Source organism: Camarhynchus parvulus, chromosome 5, assembly GCF_901933205.1.
Source record: "Camarhynchus parvulus chromosome 5, STF_HiC, whole genome shotgun sequence".
NCBI lineage: Eukaryota > Metazoa > Chordata > Aves > Passeriformes > Thraupidae > Camarhynchus > Camarhynchus parvulus.
The window spans coordinates 9,315,770-9,333,883 of NC_044575.1; the positions used below are offsets into that span (position 1 = coordinate 9,315,770).

An 18,114-nucleotide genomic window follows, 5' to 3' on the forward strand; every position below is an offset into this window, starting at 1 on the left:
TGGGGGGAATTATTCATGAAGATATGCAGTGGGTTGACCCTGGCTGGGTGCCAGGCACCCACCAAAGCTTATCACTGCCCTCCACAGCTGGACAGGGACAGAAAATATAATAAAGGTTCATGGGTTGAGATAAGGACTTGGAGAGATCCCTCACCCAAAACTGTCAGGTAAAACTGACTCAAATTAGAGATGTTAATTGAATTTATTACTAACAAAATCAGAGCACGATAATGAGAGGTAAAAAAACCCTCAAAAACATCTTCCCTCCTTCCCTTTTCTAACTCCTCCCCCCACAGCAGCGCAGGGAGACGGAAATGGTGGTTACAGTCAGTTCATCACAAGTTGTTTCTGCTACCGCTCAGGAGAGGAGTCCTTCCCGTGCTCCAGCTTGGGGTCCCTCCCACAGGAGACAGCTCTCCATGAACTTCTCCAATGTGAGTCCATCCCACGGGCAGCAGCTCTCCATGTACTGCTGCATTGTGGGTCATTCTTCCACAGAACAATGGGGTCAGACCTTCAGACTCAGCCTGCTCCAAGGTGGATCCCCCATGGTTCACAAGTCCTACCAAGAAACCTGCTCCAGCGTGGGCTCCTGTCTCCATGGGTCTGCAGGTCCCTGGACAGGCATGGGCTTCCTACAGGCCCACAGCCTCCTCTCAGGCATCCCCCTCCTCCAGTGTGGGGTCCTCCACAGGCTGCAGGTGGATCTCTACACACCCATGGCCCTCTGTGGGCTGCAGGGGGACAACATGCTGCACCATGCTCTGTACCACAGGCTGTAGAGGAATCTCAGCTTGCACCTGGAGCAGCTCCTGCTCTTCCTTCTGCACCACACCTTGCGGTCTGCAGGGCTGTTCCTCTCACCCTGCTCCTCTCTAGACCCAATTCTATCTGCCTAATAAGTTTCTTTTTCTTCTTCTTAAATATGTCATCCCAGAGATGTCACCACCATTCCTGATTTGCTCAGCCTTGGCCAGCAGCACATCCATCTTGGAGCTGCCTAGAATGGGCTCTGCTGGATGTGGGGAAACCTCCTGGCAGCTTCTCACAGAAGCCACCCCTGTACCCCTCTGGCTACCAAAACCTGGCCATGCAAACTCAGTACAAGGTAACAGAGAGTTTATTTCAGCAGTGTGGGATTTGGGATGAGGTTCTGTTAGTGACAGGAAGAGAAGGTTTAGCCTCAAGCTGCACCAGGGAATTTCAGGTGGGATATAAAAAAGAATTTCTTTACAGAAAGAGTGGTCAGGTAGTGAAGGGGGCTGTCCAGGTAGGTGGAGTCCCCATCCTTGGAGGTGTCCAAGGAGTGACTAGATGGGGTACTCAGTGCCCTGGGCTGGGTGACAAGGTGGGGATTGAGCACAGGTTGGACTCAGTGATCAGCTTGTGGTAGAAAAGCTGGGCTCACACTGAGCTGGGGCACTGCTAGTGGTTGATCCAGAAACTCAAGGGAAAAGTGGAAGATAAGTGGGGAAGATGGGCTTGGACATCTCCAGTGTTCTGCCTCATGCTTCCCAGGCCAGAAGGGACCACATCTTCCAGTTTTGGACAGAGCTTGAGTTTAAACAGAGGCTGTGTTTGAGGGGCTGCCCACAGTATATGAGGGACCTGTTTGCTTTATGCACACACAAGGGACATGGTGTTAAAATCAGTTTGTGAGGTAAAACTGCTGCAGGGGGTCTGTGGGGCCAGCTGGGCTTACGGCCCCTTTGCCCTGGGAGCCATGGCCCCGTCATGGGGCTGGGCTGTGGTTAAAGCAAATCTTGCCTTGTCAGGCGAGGTCAAACCACAGCAAGAGGTACAGGATGTGGGAGAGGAACTCGTGTTTGCACAGCACCTCAGGCAAAGCAGTGGCTCTCCCCGATCCTCCACAGGGACCTGACTACAGTGGTTTACATCCCAAAAAAGATGGGAAATCCCAAAAGCCCGCTGGGGCTGCCAGATGGGATTCCCAGGCTACTGTATTGCTGTGGCACCACTGTCTCCCTCTCAGCAGCTCTCTGGAAAGCCCCTCTGTCCCCTGCTCTGTCCCACTGCCTGTCCCCTCCCGCTTTCAGGGCAGTGAAGAGTGCGTGCGCTTGTGTGTATGTGTGACAGAGGATGTGGTTTCTTGCCTGTGGAGCTGGTCCATGAGCAGAAGGGAGGCTTTGGTAGCCTGTGGGAAGGATGATATTTCCCTCCCGTGCTGGGCTTTGAGCAATTTCGGTACAGGGTGACACATAACAAAAGTGTCATTGCGTCCTGATTTCACTGTACAGAGATGTGCTGAAGCCAAGCCCTACGGTGGTGCTTCATCCCTGTTCACGAGCCTCCCTCCTGCTCCTGCCTCCCTCCTGCAGCCCAACACGATGTGTTATTCAAAATCCCTGTGTGTTTAGATTCCCGCTCGCCTCAGCCTCCCGGGGCTCTGAGCAGCACTCTCTGCGGTTCAACGCCGCTGCCGGAGCAGGGACCTGCTGCTGTGTCACCTCCGTGCTGCTCATGTGGGTGATGAGTCGGTTTCTTTCCCAAGCTGGAGTGAGAGCCCACGGAGCCACGCGTATCCGCTGTCACGGATGCAGGCAGAGAGGACGCGATCCCTGCGTCCCGGCCGCTCTGTCCCTGCGTCCTGGCCGGCAGCTGCCCACTTCTCCCGCACAGCTGTGCCGGCCACGCTCCCTTCGCAGCGAGGCACCCGCTCCTCCCAGCCACGGCACCGCAGGAAGATTAGAAAGAGATTTCTTTTCAATCTATACAAGAATTCACAACTGTGAAGGGGAGACAAAAACATTCTTGAGCCCAGGGCACAATATTGTGCGAGGGAGGCCCGGGGGGGCTGCGGGATTACTGTAGCGCAGCCCAGGGTCGCCCCGCTTGCACCTGCTGTTTGCTGAAAGGCTGATGCTGAGCAACAAGCAGCTGATGCTGAGGCCCAGTTGTCAGCCTGAATGGGGGAAAAAAAGGCTGGAGCAGCGTGCTCGCCAAAGGGAAATGGCAGGCGGCCCAGTGCCAGCGGGAGGAGGGAGCCGCCAGTGGGGGGACGGCAGCCGGCTCCCCCTTGGCACGTGGAGCTCCGGGCAGAGCCGGAGGTGTGGGTCTGCCTGAGGAGCTGTCATTCCAAAGGAATCCAGGAGAAGGGGAATGATCCTGAACCTCTGAAGAGGCTGAGGATGTCGGGAGCATGAGCTCTCCCCAAACCACCCTGCTGGCTGCAGCGCTAATCTGCCACAATGGGCAGGAGACGGATGTCCCCACCAAACCCGAAACTGAAGAAGCGCTGCTGCAGAGCACCCTGCCCTTGGCCACTGCTGTTCCCCAGGAAGGAGGAAAGGTACTTTTCAGGAAGAATTTCTTCATGGAAAGGGCTATCCAGAATTGTAATGGGCTCCCCATGGAAGTGGTGGAGTCACCACCCCTGTAGGTGTTCAAGGAACAACTGGACGTGGCACTCAGTGCTCTGGTCTGCTTGACAATGTGGGGATTGGTCACCTGTTGAACTGGATGATCTTTGACATCTTTTTCAGCCTAAATAATTCTGGGATTCTCTGATCCTGCTGTTTCTGCTCACAGCCCCTGGTCTGGCAGGGACAATGACAGTCAGATAGATGTGCCCTGCAGCATGAGGGTCAGAGTGGCACTTGGATCACTCAGCATTGTCACCCAGAGGTGCTGAGGCACCTTGATCTCTCTGGGCTCTACAATGAGCACTGAATCACCCTGCTCAGCTCATCCATGGAACATCACTTCTGTCCTCTGCACTGTCCACATGGGGCAGGGCAGAGAGAGAACAGGGAGTTTCTGAAGGGTGTCTCAGTGGGCTGAGGGGCTCAGCACATGCACAGCTCCCTCCTGTGTGCGGCTGTCTGGTGGCAGAGCTGGGACTGACCAGAGGAGGATTTTCCAGCCCTCTGCTGCAGCTGCCTCCCAGAAGAGAGCGCAGGAGTGAGTGTATTTTCCTGCAGCTGTTAGCAAGATGAAGATAATCCACGTGCCCTGTAGTAGACTCCATGGACATAGGTAAAGCCCCATGGAGAATTGAATAATAGGAATGCTGAGACTGCAACATTAGTTCCTGTCTCCCTGACCCCCGCCCCACAGCTTATGTCTGTAACCCCATAGGCTATGTTACTTTAACCCTTACTATTGGTCAAATCTGGATTCCCCCTAACCCTATAAAAGAGGCATATTTTAGCCCATTCGGCAGAAGAAGAGCTGCCACCAGGACCCTTCACAGAACTCCCCAATGAAGCCATCTCTGTGGAACCAGCCAGCGCCTCCTCCTTCTCCTCTCTCACTGTCTGCCACAGCCTCAGCCTGGGAGCACCCCTGCCTAGCAAGCAAGAGCTGAAATCCTAAGAGCTTGCAATCACTATAAGAGCTGATAACCACCATGCTTGCTAGAGGGTAGCCCCGCGGCGTTGGCCTGAGCTAAGCCTGGCAATTCGGGCACCCAGTCTCCCTGGGGACTGGACTCCCGAGCTAATAAGGCAGAACAGAGGCTTTATTATAGTGCCCTGGGTGTCTGCAGGATGAAGGGGGCTGTATTGGATCGATATTCTCCCATGAGGCAATCTGTGCCAGGGGCATGAGGAAACAGCCTGTGTCCTCTCTGTGCCTTGTTGCAGAGCTTGGAGCTTCTCTGGAGGGACAGCAAGCCCAGTGTTGGTTTGAAGGAACAGAAAGAGTGGTAGCTGCCTGCTCAGTGCAATGCAGAGGAAAAAAGCAAATGGTTATTTTTGCAGCCCAGCAGAGTTCCTGTGATTTAGCACCTGGGTACTCCTGCTGGCATGAGGAGAGGGAGCTGCAGAGAGGGGGTGGCATGGCCCCATCCCTGCTGAGCAGACACGCTTTGGAAATTCCCAGGGATGATTTTTTTTGCTTGGGCATAGCTGAAGCTTCCAGCACAGGGAGTCTCCGTGCAGCTCCCCCTGGCCCCACATCCCGAAGGAGCTGGCATCACGTCAGCGCTGAACACGCTCACCCAGGCCTGGTGTTCCCAAGAGCCAGAGTTTCCAACACGGCTCTGCGGAGCTCCCTCGTGGGACCATGATGGTGTGTGGAACTGGAGGCTGGTAAGGTCTTTCCTGGATCTTTATGGGGATCATCTCCTGCTCTGGGGGTAGCCCTGGCTCTCACATCCCTGCAGAGATGGGACATCACTCCCTTTGCTGGGATCACTGTGTCCACAGGAGTAGCCACTGTCTGCCTGGGACTTGGCACTGGTTTCTGCATCGCAGCAGGCAGGAGGAGCACCCACCCTCCTGTGTACCTACTCAGCATGTCTTGGAAAAGTGGAAGTCTTCCTGCAGCTTCCACAGGCTGCTTTTGTTCTTAGAAAACCTCCTTCATCTCTATTTTCTCCATGGCAGCATCTCCCAGGAGTCATAAGCAGGATCGAGCCCTTTTTGCCTGGTGTCCTTTCCATACAGATCAGAACCTCAGTACCCCTGAGTGCCCCAAAACTGCTGCTGGCAGCACACTGGATCCCCCTTCTTCTGCCACCAGTCCCAGGTCTGGCTGGAAGTGAACATCCTCAGAGGCAGGAATCCTTCCCTTCCTGCTTTTTGCTGGATTTGCCTTTGCTCCCAAGCCAGGGTGCACCTGGAGAGAAGCTGTGCTCTGGCTTGGAGCTCATGCCAGGAAGCTGCCAGGAGCCACAGACAGGCAGATGATTGAAAAGCCAACACATTCCAGCCAGGCTTGTCTGAGTTGGAAAAAACCTAGTTTTGGTGAAATGCAAAAAATGCTGCAAGTTCAGGCAGGTCCCACTCCTGGGCTGTGGTTTGTGAGAGCATGGGTGGCACTGAGCCCCCAAAACTTAGCTCCTTGGAAGGGCACAGAGCAGAACCAGCCACAGCATCCCTGGGATGAGAGGGCTCATGGATTAGCAAGATCTTGGAATTCCAGGGAATCCTTACCTCCATGGCAGCTATGGGTTTGCCAGGGGAATTTATTTACCCCTGCCAGGTGAGCAACTTCCCCTCCAGAAGGACTGGGCCATGCTAAGGGGTTGAGTAATTTGCCCAAGGTTGCCAGGGTTGTCTGTAGCAGAGAAGAGCAAAAATCCTGTGGGCTCCTGAGTCACCATCACTTTTCATCCATCTTGTGATTAAAAAATACAGTTTGGTCTAGGTCTGGATTTCATGTCCAGCCATCAATGATTATTACACCTTTCTCTGTGGAATTAAAATGCATTTTAAAGGTTCAACATATTCCCTTCCCTCCCAAAGCCCCAGGATAACCAAAAGAGGCTCATTTCAACTATAGGTGGGCCAAGATCAAAATCAGCCTCATTTTTCTCTCCCTGCCTGATATTGAGGTGGGATAAAGAGGTAGAAAAGCCACAGAACAGCCAAAAAGGAAAGGCTGAGCACAGTCTGCACGGAGGCAAGTCACTGCTGCTCAGACCAGTGTCTTTAATTGCTGCATCTCTTCTGCCTGTTCCCAAGGAGCTGATCCCAGGTGACTCCAGCAGACAATGTCATTTAAATCAATTATCTCCCTATTTGGAGCCATCCACCCTCTCCCTCCTTCACCATACAGCCACAAGCCCCATAATTTATTCATCCTCGGCTGCACTTAAACATCTGCTCCACTGCCATTTGAGTTTGGCAGAGCATTAGCTTTAAAATTTCATGAAACATAGTGCAGGTGGCAAAATCAGAAATTAAGGATTATAATCATGGCAAAGCTGGGTTTGTGAGCCGACTCCAGCCCAGGACAAGAGACACGAGGAGAACTCCTGGGGATTTAATGCCCCTCAGGTGTTCAAATCCCATTTTATTCCCTTTTCCCAAAGCTTGGGAGGATTTTTATATCACCACTGCCCTTAGGTAGATGTTAAAGTGAGGGGACCATTTTGTGCTCATTGCTTCTTGGGTTTTGTTGCTCCACTGCTGCTACCAGAAAATTTTTCTGGACAGGGGGTTGTTTTTGAAGGCTGGTGTGTCCCCTGAAAGGTGTCTGAAGACATCTTTGCCCACCAAATTGGGATTATCAGGATTTAATGACATCCTCCACCCCAGCTGTGCTTGTGGGAAGAGTGAACCATGCTGGAACTGTGCCACAGTTCCCTCTCCAGCCCTAGGGACAGGCCACAAAGTAGGGATGAGGTGCTGGAGCAATGCTGGTTTTAAGAAAAAATCAGAAATCCATATGTCCCCAATCCCTGCTTTCACCACAGAGCCACAACCCTCTAAAACATGCTGGTTATCCGCAGTGGTTCTCTGTGTTTATAGCTAATGAAGAGAGCTTTGGAAAGAAAATATTTGCTTTAGCAATTCCTCTTTCATCTATTAACCCAGTTTTCATCGTCGCACAGAGCTGGGTTGGAGGGATAAGGGACCAGGAGGGAGGGCAGAGGGCTGGCTGGGGAGGTTGGAGAGAATTGAGAGACCCCTGTGCCTCTGGATCTAGCACTGATGATGCTGAGGAGCTTCAGGATCCAGCAATTTCTGAGCCATCAGACAGCCTGTCCCACAAAGGAGATCAACTCCCACTCCTCTTCCCAAGTGTTAAGAGGAAGACCAAGGGGATTATTTAGTGCTCAGCTGTACTTTGATGCATGGGAAGCTTCTGGAGTACGGGAGGTTTTAGATCTATTGAAGCACCTGGCAGATAACCAGGTGATAAAAGAGCCAGCATGCATTTGTCACACAGAGATCACATCAAACCCTTGAATTCCCCTCTTTGCTGAGGAAACTGGATGTGTGGATGAAGAAGCTGAAATGAGACATATCCTGACTTTAGGAAGGCTTTAGACCTCTTGTGACATTTTGGGAAGGAAACAAGGCTGTTTGGGCTGGACACAGTCCCACTGTGCTGCATGGCTTGCTGGAAAATTCTCTGCCAAAGGCACAGCCAAGCTCCAGCCTTGGCAGGGCTCTGAGGGGCTTCCCCCCACACCAGCCTCCTGTTTGGTCCCCTGTGTTCAATCTCCCTGGATCAAGGATGTTGTTTTAAAGAGAGGAACAAGTCAGCTCTCCAAATCCAGTCCCTGTGCAGCAGGAAGGACTTGCCTGGACACCACCAACTCTCAGTGCTGGGTGAGGAGGCACCAATCTGGGCAGTCCAGGGCTGCACAGATTCTAATGTGACAGAGAACAGCTCAAGGACGTTTGGTACAGAGATGATCCACTCAGACCCAAATTTAGGGCAAGGCATAGGAGTAAACATGCACTGATGAAATTTTCAGGTTATGCTTTGAAGTCTCAAGGATACGAGGAAGGGAGGAGCCATCTCCAAGGGTCTGGGGCTTCAATTTTATTTAGTTTATAGAAGGAAAACAAGTGGGGAGAAAGAGGGTGACTTTTAACCAGTTTTATCTCCACAGGTTTGGAAAAGGCTCCCATCAGGACCTACCTTGTTCCCCATTTTAGCTTTGAAACTTCCTACAGCTCTGGATTCTCACAGGGCAAACTGAACTTTATACTAAGTAACACCTTTTAGCAACTTTTCCTCCCATAACCTTGGAAAGGTGCTTTTATGGAGTGGGGCCTGGCTGGAACCTATACCAGTGTTCTGAGCAGACCAGTGCCCCAGTTCCCCCTGGTTTTGGGGATAAGGCAGGGCTGGGGCAATCTCTGACCAGAGTGGTGGAATAAGGAGGATTTATCAGGGTTGCTGCTCTCAGGTGAAGTTTGGGAAGTTCTTACCACACCAGCCACTCACACCCAAATGCATTCTCAGCAGCCCCTGGGGATTTTTGTACTTCAAAAGCCTCCACTAGATCTGGCCTAAGCCCAGGCACAGAATGGGTTCCTGGGCAGGAGCCTATTTTGGGGTGTCACATGGGTAAGGAGCTGGGCACAGCAGGATGGGACCTGGATGTGGATGGGTAATACTGGGGACGGCTCTAAATAGGACAATCACAGTGGGACTATTCGTACCTGAGGACCCCAAGGTACTGATCCAGCACTTCCATGTACCCCCAGTGAGCCAGACTTGCCCAGGGCTTCATTTCCAATTCAGAAACCAGGTCCCTGTGAGTGTGGAGCTGTCACTTTGATGGAGTGATCTGTAACTTCCCTGGCTAATTGTCAAAGCACAGCACTCAATCCAGGGCACTCTTCCCTCGGGAAAGTGGCTTCTCCTACCTGAACTGGCAGGAGAGCAGCCCCAGGAATTGGGAACATTGCATCATTCCCATGGCAACAGCCTGGGAGGCTGCGAATGGAGAATTATGACTTTGTTCCCCATTCTGGCACGAGGAGAAGCTGGGCTTTACAGGATTAAGCAGATCCCAGCTCAAACATCCAGGGTACCACTGGAGGGAATAATGAATAGTAATAGCAGAATAAATGGGTTTTGATCCAACGCTCTGTCCAAACAGTATGAACAACCCACTTTGTTTAAGTTTGGTCGGTTTCCAGGCCAAGTGTGAACCCGCTGGGGGTTTCTAAGCTGGGACACGAGCAAGGCTGTGCCACCATTCACTTCATGGACACTTCTGAGGAATAAACTGGTCATTAAATGTGAGGCCAAGAATGATCACTATCATCCAGGGTCTCCTGAATTAAAGTTCCCTTTACTTCAGGCTCCTTTGTATCTCAAAAGAACAGAAATCTTCACACTGCAGGAATACTTTGGTGGACTACAAGTCCTCATGTGAGGATCTAATGAGGATATTTGGGTTAATGACTATTTTTGCAAGGGTTGCAGCAGCCAGGACTTTGGGATAAGCCTGTGGCTATGCCCAGAGCTGTGGCCACCCGCAGCCATGGGGCCCACATCCTCCTCTGCAGCAGCTCCCCCATTGTCCAGCGCCCTTGTCATCCCTCACTCCATCCTATGGGAAGATCCTGCCATTGGACACATGGACGGGACTTCAACATCAATGGCTGTGGTAGCTCTGCCTGTTTTCCAGCTTTTTGAGCATGGCTGTTCCTCCCCTGCTATGGTGTCTCTGCACAGAGTTTTTCTCTGCTCTCCCCACAGCACCAGCACTTGCTCAATAACTGACAGCCCTGTGCAGCCCTGTCCCTCAAAACCCATCCTGTGTTTCAATGTCTGGAGGAAATGGTGCACTGACCCTTCCTTTTTTCCTTTCCTTTTTCTCTCTCACTGCTATCAAACAAGAGTGAGAAAGATGTAGGAAAGGAAATTAAGGAGGTGCTGCCACCCAGGGCACAGCATTTTCCCCAGCCAGTTGCACATCCTCCAGATCCCTCCCCAATCCAGATGACTCTCCACAGCAGCTCCAAATCCCTGAGCACTGCCTGATTTACTTCCCATAGGAGACCCCATCACCGGGCAAACCCTCCTTTGCTCCCATCTCTCCCTTTCTGAGTATTTGTTATTTTAAGCCAACCCCTCAGGGATTCAATTTCTGTGCAGAATGTGGGGATTTAGCCACACAGCCCATGTTAATGCTAATAGGATTATCATAGAATCATGGAATCATTTCGTTTGGAAAAGACCTTTAAGACCATCGAGTCCAACCGTTCCCCTGGCACTTGCAAGGCCACCACTAAACCATGTCCCTAAGAGGGAGATTTGCACAGGGGAGCTCCAAACCTTCCCACCGAGTGCCTGATGTATGGCCAACAAGGAATGGAGATGCAGCAGCTTCAGACTGTGAGTATTGAGCCCAAATTCAACCCCCAACCCCTGGGATGAAGCAGAGGATTAACAGATATATGTGTGTGTGTGTATTTTCCCCCAACACTGAGATGTTGTTATTGTCCTAATGAAGATTTTGGAGCTTTTCCTGATGTCCCACAAAAATCCCATGGAGATATCAGTTCCTCCTTCTGCTGATCTTGCCTCCAGCTGCTGAAGGTAAGCAATGAAAAACAATGCTAAGGGCTGAAAATATCTCTGAATGGGACTCTGGGTGGGCCTCAGGGTGCTGGACATCTTTGAGAGCTTGGGGACAAGGAAACAGTAAAGCATCCAGGAGTGATATTTCCTTTTCACACAGGAAATTAGGAATGTCCCTGTGTCCCTGTGCTGGCAGGAGTGTGAAGAAGCAGACACATCTCCCCCACTGAGGAATGTCCCTGTCTGCATGTCTGTGTGCTGGCACAAGCTCCCACCCACCTGAGGGACACAAAAGAGAGATGAAGATTTCCTGCTGATCCAGCTGTTTCTGGAAATGCAGATTGGCTGAGCAGTGCCTTTGGGATTTCTTATTAGGTTTTTCCTGTATTAATTCTGTGCAAGGAGTTGTACAAGCAGCCATGGGTTTGTTCCCACTGATTTTTCCAAGCAGACCACAGCTGAAGTGTTTGCCCCGGCCCAACAACTTGCAGAGGGGTGAAGGACCAGTGCTGGTTCTGCCACAGCCCATCCCACAGCACAGATGGTCCCATAATTGCTGCTTGCTTTCCCATCCTGACTTTCTGGGACATGTGTTTTGCATTGTGATCCCCTCAGCCTCCCTGGTTTTGTGAATCACACTTCATAAAAGAATGGCTACCTTGGGAACTCAAGGCAGGACATTTATTCTTCCTGTGCATGCGAGTTTGTCACTCCCTGCCAGTTTGTCACTCCCAGCCCAGCTCATAAAGCAGAGCCTTTGCTTTTAATCCTGATTTTGCAATGTACTGAAGTATACACATTCACCTCTCTCCACCATAACACTCAGGGATGTTCTTAACTCTTAGTCCTGGGATTTTCTGCTTTAATTCAATCCAGTCTCATTTCCTGACTGTGCTGGTCCCCACTGAGCTATTCTCATTGTCCCTCTGTTTTTGCCCTCCATCAATAAATTTTATATGTTATATCTATTATATATTCCTTCCTAAAGCACTTTTAAGTGTTAAGATGAGAGGTGAAATAAGAAATAGAACACAGCAATCCCCTTTCATTTGCTGAACTTCCTTGGCACTGCTTCATAGACAATATAGGATACAAACAGCATGAACTTTTCTAAAACTAAAATAAAATAAATTAAAATAAATTATAAATCAAACCTTTGTTGCAGCAACAGCACCAAAAAGCTGCAGATGGTTCCCTGAGACACCAATACAGTAATTTGGATTTTTACAGGTAGGTAATGAGATCCTGTGTGACAGCTCTGTGCTGGTAGAGCTCTCTCCTCCAGCCTGAATCCCTTCTGGCTTCTTCTGGTGGAAAAAGGGGAATATTTCACCCAGCTAAAAATGAGCAAATGCTGATGTTTAAACAGAAATCTCAGAGGAAGCTGCCTCTGTAACCACAGCTGGTTTGCTGCAGTCCTGAACACTCACAGCCAATTTGCTTTTTTGGTGTAATAGAATTCCAAGTCAGTCCATGGAGCTCCACCAGGGATTCATTTGGCCTTTTGCAGTTACTGGGTTAACCCTGGAAGGGGGAAGGAAAGGAGGGGACCACCAAAACCCATCTCTTTGCCAGCAAGCCAGTGCAGCACCAGCACCTTTTCTGTGGAGACATCAGGAGGGATGGGATCACACAGCTGGATTTGGGGATGTTTCTTTGTGGGGGATATGCCTGGAAAGGGCTGGATCCCTATGGGATGCAGCTGAGATGTGCTGAATTAAAGACTTTTTAACCCAGCCCTGTCACTGCAGCCAGACAGGGGCCACATAAAGACCCAGGGATGGGTTTATCCCCATCTGTGGCCACCAGGCTGTTTGGGAAGGTGGGGCTGGCCATCCTCCCCCTCGCAGATGTGCATGCAGCCAAGTCCTTCCCTGAGGCCCAGCCAAGGAACCAGTTGGTGCAGGATCCTCCACACTGCTGCTCTTAGTGTGTCATCTTACTCAGATTAAGGTTGTTGCTTAAGCTTCCATGCCTATTTGCAAGCTGCCAGGGCAATGGAAGCTCTCCATCAGTTTGTGGCTGTGCAGGAAGCTCAGGTGTTCCCAGGGATGCACTGCCTCCCCACCTAGATTAAAAAGAGGTGCTGCCAACCTCCTGCCATCATGGAGACTAGAGCTCCAGGTTCCCTCTCTCTGTCCTTGCAGCACTGCTGGCGGATTTTTTCTCTTGGATTTCCTGTGACTTTTTAAAACTCACCATAGTTGCTCCTGGAAGTCAGAGAGCTCTGAGTGTGCAGTGCAAACACCCTTCTGCCAGCCTGACCCACAGTGAGGTGCTGGGGCTCTTTGGCATTCTCCCATGGGACAACTAAAATTTTTACTCCTGAAACTTGAAATCAGAAAATGCAAAGATGACTTTCCCTGTTTTCCCTGTGTTAACGGTGAAATCCTCTTTTTCCTTCTTTCCTTTAGCTCTGGCTCAGCTGTGTGTACCTGTCCCACCCCAGTACCTGGAGGTAAGTCGTGCAATGAGGGACAATCTCTTAATCCCTGCTGATTCCTGGCCCAGCTCCCCCACAGCAGTGGGGCTTTAGAATCCCTTTTACCAACAGGTACTACTTCAGCAAGGTGCTGCCACAGCCCAAATTGTGAGTTGGGGACAAATATTCTGTGCTACTGTTCAGGCAGTCTATAGCCCTGGATGTTATCCCTTTCCCAAAAAACAAGCCAGAATTTGGAGTAGGAAGATCTCGTGTCAGGGCTTTGGTGGTTTGTTCTTCCCAGTTAATAAGGGGAGAAAAAGCCCAAATGCTGCATCATGGCTGTGTCACTGCTTGAGAGAGCCTGGAGCCCGGCAGACACACAGACATATTGTTCTGGAATCAGCAGTTAGCTTCCCATTTTTCCCCCTTATCCCTCTGAGAAAGGGATAAGGAAAAGCCCCACTTGAGAATAAATTAGTATCTCAAAGGAGAGGGAGCTCTGCAGATGGCTCCGTTGTGCTTCACTCTTGTGCAGCTCCGGAGCACACAGCTCTCCATCCTCAACCTGTCCGTTGTCCAGATGTTCTCCTATTCCAGACACCTGGAAGAGGGAAGGTGGCCTCACCTCCACTTTCCCCAAAAAGCAGCTGTTAAATTATATGTGTCATCAAACTTCAGCATGAATTTTGCCCAAGTGTTTCTCTCTGGAACACTGTGACACTGTCGGTTTGCTGCTTGAGTTGCAGGGGGATTTCAGAACTTTGGAATTCCCAGATTCTTCACTTTTCTGCTCAAATATCATTCTGTTTAGATATGGGAGTCTGAGGTGGGAGATTTTGGAAGTCACTTGAACACATCTAACAACTGGAGTTAAATGTGCTCTGTGTAACACCAAAATTGAACTCTGATCTCAAGAGTTCTGTGATTTCCCTCCTGTTCCTGTGGCTCACAGCAGAGGGAAAAACTCCAATAAAATATCATTTTTAGAGAACAATTTGGCAGCACCATGAGCTGCCTTCCCTTTTCAGGTGGGGAGCAGCTCTGGTCTGAGGAGACAGAAACTTTGTGCTTGTGGAGTGGCTCTTGGTCATGTCCAGCTGAATTAAACAAGAGCCTGGAAAATTTCATCCAAAGGGAGAAAGTGAAATGGGGTAGTCACAGAATATCCTGAAGTGGAAAGGATGCACAAGAATCATCCAAGTGCAACTCATAAACAATATCAGAGAGTTTTTAAGGAGAGTTGCCCCACTGCACCTTGAGGGCTTCCAAGGGTGTAGCTGTTAAGTTTGCTTATTTTTCCCTGCTCCATCACCAATGACTGGTATTTGTTTCAGGAATCAGTGTCTCCAAACAGCTGAATTTCCTCTCAAGCTTCTCCTGTGTAACATCTGGATCCTGCAATAATCATAGCAGTGCTTGATCCTGCTGTTGTTTCCAAGATCCCTGTGGACCACCGGAACAAGGCAGGAAGTATTTCAGGCTCTTAAGTCTCCTGCAGTGTAGCTGAATTTCAAGCAGATCATCAGGGTCTCACCCTCATTGTGTGTGTATTTATCTCCTGGAGCCCCATGGGTTGCTTGTTCCATGTGCCAGTTCCTTCCCAGCTGTTTCCCAAATTTAAAAGAAATAGGACAAATTTGGTACTGGAACAGGCTCCTCAGGGAAGGGGTCACAGCTCCAAGCCTGAGAGAGCTCAAGAAGTGTTTGGACAATGCTCTCAGGCACACGGTGGGATTTTGGGGCTGTCCTGTGCAGAACTAGGAGTGGGGCTCGATTCCTGTGGATCCAGCTCAGGAGATTCCATGATTCTACGGAAAAACCCCATTCTGCAACTGATGGAGAGGCTTTCGTGATCGGGACTGTGGTACTGCTAAAGGTACTGATCAAATAACTTCTGTGGCTTGCTGGGTCTGCTTTAGGGCTTTAAACTCATTTGTCCAGGAAAACATGGAGTTTTCCAGACGTTCTCATTGCTGCCATGTCTCACCTGTCGGTAAGACCATAGAAGCCATGGACACCTGAGCGTCCCAGTGAGGACAGGTTCTGTGGGGAAGCTCTGGGACACCTGAGAACTCCCTGATGGCCTTTTCCCCCCTAAAATGCAACGGGATATTCCCCTGGTGCTGACTCACAAGGCTGCTCAGGGACAGCCACCACACAGGGGGTGTCCTTGGCCTTTCCAGTGCCCATCTCGGGGTGGGAATGATGGGCGCTCAAACCCGCTCTGCATTTTGCCTCTCCTCCCTGGCAGCTCTCAGCGGAGCTCCCGCCGGACCCCTGGGACACACAACTTTCCCCGAGTTTGGATGCAGGGCTCGGTGTGAGTGTGACGGCCCCCGGGATGCGCCGGGCACACCCGCGAGGTGTGAGGGCGCCTCGGGCGCCTCTGAGGCACCCACGGGGGGGGCTCTGAGTGGCGCGCGAGGCCGCCTCACGCCCCCGTCATGTGAGGGAATCGCGGCCATCGGGGGCTACCCCAGAGCTCCGGCGGGGCGGTTATCCCGCTTTTCCCGGTTATCCCGCGCCACTGGCGAGGGGCGGCAAAGCGGGGGGCTCCGTGAGGGGAGTGGGGGGGCGCCGAGGGGGCTCGGGGCGGGGGCGGGCGCGGCGGCGATTGGCCGGCGGCGGCGGGGAGAGGCGGCCGTGATTGGCCGGTGCGGCGGGGCGAGCGGCGGGCGGCGTGCGGCGATTGGCTGCGGACGAGGAAGCAGGAAGGAGGCCGGAGGCGCTCGCGGCTTGCGGGGAGTTCGCGGCGGCGGCGGCGCCCCCGGTCCCTCCTCCGGTCCCTTCTCCGCCCCCTCCTCCGCCCCTCCCGGCCCCTCCGCCGCCCGCTCCGGCCTCCGCCCGCCCGCTCCGCGACGCCCCGCGGCCAGGGGCGGGCGGCGGCGGTGGCGCCTCGTTCCCATCCCGCAGCCGAGGAGGCGGCGGCGCTGACGCAGCAGCAGCGCGGAGCTCGGGACTCGCGGCGCTCCCGCCGCTGGATTTCTCCCCGGGGCCTGCGGCAGCCTCCCGGTGAGTCCACACGCGGTCCTCGCGGCGCCGGCTCGTCCCTCCGCCCCCGGGAACTCCGCCGGGCCGGGAGCAGGTGCCGCCGCCCCGGGGGTTTGGGGGGCGGGGGGTACGCGGGGCCACCGGGAACTTCCCGCGGCGGCGGGGAAGCGCCGGGAGGGCACGGCGGGCTCGGTGGCGGGTGGGCCGGGCCGGGCCGCCGTTACCCCGCGCGGTCCCACCGGTGCGAGGCCGGATCGGCCCCGCCGAACCCCCCCGGGCTCCTCCGCCCCTGCCGCTCGGGCAGCACAAAGGCGGCGGGGCCGGGCGGGGGGGGCCGGGGGAGTTGCGGGGCTCGTGGTCCCGGGGGGCTCCTCGCCCTCGGGGCTGCTCGCCTCGGCATCGCCGGATCGGGGGCGATTCCCAGGGAAAGCCGTCGCTGTCCTCGGCCCCTCCGGATCTCGGAGCTGAACCGGCGCTGCCCGGCCGGGAGTTGGCACAGGACGGGCTGGCTGGGGCTTGGTGTTTTGGGGCTCCCCACGCCCGAACGGGGCGACGAGCCCCTCCCCTGGGGGTTGAGCGGTTGAGTGCGTCGAGTTCCCGATGGTTTGCAGGATGTGATGCCGGGCGGGCTATGCGCCCCGTGTCCCTGTCAAGCAGGTACCATCGAGCCTCTTTGGGGGACTGCAGAGCAGTTTTCATTTCCATCGTGATTTTTCCCACTTGCCGTGCGCTCCCCGTGGCTCTGGACATCTCTCCTTTCCTGCCGGCTGCTCCGGTGGCCGACGGCTTGTTTCCTCTTCTCCTTTTGTGTAGCGGTGGCTCCTAATGGAGGCAGCTCCGCTGGCTCCCTCTTTTCCAGCTGCTTCTATAAGGCGCAGGAGCCAGCGCATGTGACTGGGCAGATCTCGGGAAGACTAGCAAGTGCTCCCCGGGCTCCTGCTCGACAGCCAGCCCTAACGCGGGGATACCCGCACCCCGATGTCCCTTTCCCTGCCCTGGCACAGGGAGACACAGGAACCCCCTCTCTTTCACAAGAGCAGCCATGAAAACTTAAAAAATACGAGCATTTGGGATCTATTCTGTTTGCCTCTCCCCCTCCCCTCTCTCTTTCCACAAAATGCTTATCTGAAAGAGGTTCTGGTTGTGTTTTGTTTTAAAGAATCCAGCTGCCCCTCGTGCTCGCTCTCCATCTGAAGTCATCATTGTCAGGAGCAGGCGAACCTCAAAGCAAGAGGCTTTGCCGGGCTTTTGCTTGCCTGGTTAATTGATCTGTCCATCAGTTTGCCACAATTAGCGAGTGCTTGCTCCACGCTGAGGGGCTCTCTGGTGTTCTGAGGGGCTCGGGGTTTTATTTTAAGGCTTCTGGTCCTCGTGGTTGTGAGAAAGAGTGACACGAGCTGCGTGATAGACTGATGCTTTTGAAATCCTAATGTGATTTAAATACCAGCACGCTGCTGATCGCTTTAACAGAAATATCCTGCTCACATATTCATCCTGGGCCATCCTTCACGTTTGTCATGTCCTGGCTACCTGAATCTTTCTCATGCTTCAGCTGTCACTGGCTAAATGTTTGCTGGTGGTAGGAAATTGTGCATTAGTGTGATTTACCAGGATGTTTTGGATTTAAACATTGATTTTTGTTTGTTTTGCTCATGAACTCAGTGCAGCATTTCCAACTGCTTTCCAGCTGGAGCAGAGCAGAGAAGTGTAGTGCTACTGATAGGTGTAAAATCAGCTGGAAAACACCAAGCCTGCAGGGAAAAAGAATTCCCTGAACTTTGTGCCAGTGGATCCTTTCTGGATGCTTTGTTTGCTGGGGGTTGATGGTGACAGTTGCACAGAACAATAAGATGCAACTTAGAAATGTGGGGTTTGGGGGAAAAACAGTCACACCCTTGTGTCTTGAGGCAGAAATGTTATTTTGGAGGCCACTGACGTGTTCTCATCCAACTGAATCA

The 18,114-nt window shown here is 52.6% G+C and overlaps 1 protein-coding gene across 2 annotated transcripts in view; it reads left to right on the forward strand.

Moving 5' to 3' along the window:
• Window positions 1-15,893: 15,893 nt before the first annotated feature.
• BAHD1 (bromo adjacent homology domain containing 1) overlaps window positions 15,894-18,114 on the forward strand; it is a 35,389-nt gene continuing 33,168 nt past the window's right edge. For both annotated transcript variants that reach the window (XM_030950188.1, XM_030950190.1), the window contains exon 1: window positions 15,894-16,177. The gene's annotated coding sequence lies outside the window, so the exon portion shown is untranslated. The remainder of the gene's footprint in view (window positions 16,178-18,114) is intronic.